General features: G+C 38.8%; 1 pseudogene; it reads right to left on the bottom strand.

The window, feature by feature from the left end:
* Nucleotides 1-595: 595 nt before the first annotated feature.
* LOC114704086 lies at nucleotides 596-2,001 on the bottom strand (annotated as a pseudogene).
* Between the last annotated feature and the right edge of the window lie 1,156 nt (nucleotides 2,002-3,157).

The following is a 3,157-nucleotide window of genomic DNA, read 5'->3' as shown; positions in this document are numbered from 1 at the left end:
TCTTCTGTCCAAAGTGATAACCTTTCCATATTTTGCTACAGCCAAGAAGCTAGAGTTGATGCTTGAAATTAGCACTGCTTAAAACAACTTTATGTATGGTCTCTGGAGTGACATTGTACTGGTTTGAAAAAGAGATGTCCCTCCTAGGTCCAGGCTTTTGAACACTTGGTCCCCAGTTGGTGGTGCTGTTCAGGGGATGTCATGCAGAAGCCCAGTCTTTCTGGATCACATGTGTCACGAAGAGCGAACTTTGAGAGGTCATAGATATTCCTACTTCTTTGCTTCATGCTTTCAGTTGAAATATGAATTCTCAGCTGCTTGTTCCAATAGCTTGCTGCTATTAGGGACTCTTCCTTTAGGGCCATAAACCAAAATTAACTCTTTCTTCTAAAAACTGCTTTTGATCATAGTGTTTTGTCACAATAATAGAAATATGGCTAATAAAATCATTATCTACTTATGTGTATGGGCCAGGCACATCACTTCTAGCTTTATATGAATTATTATACCTAATACCAACTATGTTTGTATTTTATATATTATTAAAATGCTGTTCATTTCACAGGTATATTTTTGTCCTCCCCACCATTTCCACATTTGATCACCACTTTGACTATTATATGATAACATTCCACACATACTTACAAACAAGTAAAGGGTGGATTCCAGTCCTTGAAAACTGAACCGGCATTTAGACAGCACATTCTTGGCAATGGGACCCGGATGAATTCTATCAAACACAGTAGAGAGTGTTCTCACTTGGCAACACAGAAAGGAGAGCCAGATAGCAGCTGCTGCAGAAATGCAGTAACATGGAATATTTCAAACTGCGTAAACCGCTTTCTTCAAGAGATTTCCCCCACTGCCAGAGACTGTGAATAGCCTCCTGGTCAGTCATCCGGAAGCAAGTCTTCACATGAACTTGACTTCCACTTTGGGAAGAGAATCACCCTTGTCTACACTTGCTTGCACTTTTGCCTTAGTGTTTTCTACAGAACTAGGTCTTTTTGGTGTTTTTTTTCCCATTTTTTTTAAAGATTGTAGACATTTTGATCCTGTTGTTGATGTATTTTAGTCTTTAGCATTCTGGTTTTATTTTTGTGTGTTTTGGGCTGATATGTTGTACAGATTTCATCACTGGAGCGTTTCTTCAGTTTCCTCATCATCAGAATCACCACCATCAAAATCATCATCTTCTTTATTAACACATTCTCCATCACCATCATCTTCATGATCACCTTCATGATCATCATCTTCATGATCATCACCTTCATGACCATCATCTTCATCACCATCATCTTTATCGCCATCATTTACATGATCATCACCTTCACGATCAGTCTTTATGATCATCATCTTCATGACCATCATTTTCATGATCATCATCTTCATGATCACCTTCATGATCATCTTCATCACCATTATCTTCATGATCATCACCTTCATCACCATCACCTTCATGATCACCATCTTCTCTTCATGATCATCACCTTCATGACCATCATCTTTATGACCATCATCTTCATCACCATCATCTTTGTGATCATCTTCATCACTTCCTTCTTTTCTGTGGAACTTTGTTACTACTTCCAGGGGCAAATCTCTTTCCGGATATACTTAAGAGAGTTACAACTTCCTCATCTTAATATTTTGAATCTGTGTCTTTCTCTACAGTGCCTAGATGCTGTCCACTAATGTGCACAGGCTCTGAACCACAAGTCAACCTTAAGACTACAGGTTGTATAATTTCAAATCCCCCAAGGAAAACTGTTGGTTGTAAAGACATTTCGGTTTCCAGTGTTGCTTTAATTGGACTGCCTTCATAGTTCATTGCTTCTGCCTCTACGGTGTGTGATTCCTCTTCTGCTCCTGCCTCTAAACTAACCATCCTTAGTGATAACTGGTACTTATTTCATCATTACCCATCTGAAAGTGATAACATTTGTTGGCATTTAGTTCACAATAAAAAAAAGTTAGATTCCAAGGCATCAGAGGACTCATACCTGAATACATTTGTGCACTCTAGTGAGAAAGAATCCAGGCAGAAAAAACTGAGTACATATCCTTAGAACATTTGATGTTTTGCAAAAGTTAAATTACAGAGATTAAGCAATTTGGCTTAGTGTCAACAAGCTACATAAGAATCCCATATCAAATGCAGAGGTTGTGCATCTTAAAATGTTTTAATCTTCCTCTTTGCTACTATAGGCTATATAACTGAAGACATTCTTACAGTTGTGTACAAGGGAGTAGGCATTGCTGCCCCTGATATTGTGATTAGACTGCAGGACCAGTAGCCATGCAGCTTGGAAGGACTTATTATCTTCACCTTTGATTCCCAGATCTTGACTAAATCTCTTAAGCCCCTTCAACTTCAGGCTACTCACTGGACGCTGTGAAAATGTTAATATTACAGTTCCAGAATCTTTAGGATGGTGTGCTGGCAGGTGGTCAGGGCTCAACAGAGATGAGGTCATTCCCTAAACTCTAGATCCTGTTCATTTACAGTGAAGGTGTACTCTACTAATAGCTTGAAATAGAACATTTATATGGCTAGATGTACAGGCTCCTGTGGGAGACACTGTGCTGGGGACAATTACTCTCATTCACTTTGGGGATAGCAGTAAAGGTAGAAAAGGTAAGAAAAATAGAAGGCAGTCACACATCTGAGTATACTACCTGAAAGTGTGGGGAGATATGAGAATGCTTTATATAGGAGAGTCCTGAAGCACCAAACAGAAAGAGAGAAAAAGCTAACAGAAAGCAAGCCACATCTCTTCCCTTTCAATAGAATGGATATATAGGAAAACAGAAATAAATGGACTAGTTTCTCATGGAAGAATTTAGCCTTTTAGAATGAGAGAAAATAAGTAAATCACTATGCAAGAGTACAATATGCTACAAGAATTAATTCAGGACCACTGTTCACCTTTTGTTCCATTTTTACAAGGAAAAAAGATCCCATTTTTTTTTTCCTGCAGGGTAGTGGCAGAGACTGTAAATGTTTAAAATGTCTTACAAGAAGTGTTTATAGGTCTGAGCTGGGCTGTCCTCACACATGCTGCCTCATGTGGTCACTAACAAGACAGAGTACTACTATCCTAGGTAGGAACTAAGGCAGACAGAGTAGGGAATTTGCCTGCGTTTATGCAGCTAA

The sequence above is a fragment of the Peromyscus leucopus genome, chromosome 13 (assembly GCF_004664715.2).
Source record: "Peromyscus leucopus breed LL Stock chromosome 13, UCI_PerLeu_2.1, whole genome shotgun sequence".
Lineage (NCBI taxonomy): Eukaryota > Metazoa > Chordata > Mammalia > Rodentia > Cricetidae > Peromyscus > Peromyscus leucopus.
Note: the sequence above shows the minus strand (reverse complement) of the source record. Positions and strands in the feature narration are given on the sequence as shown.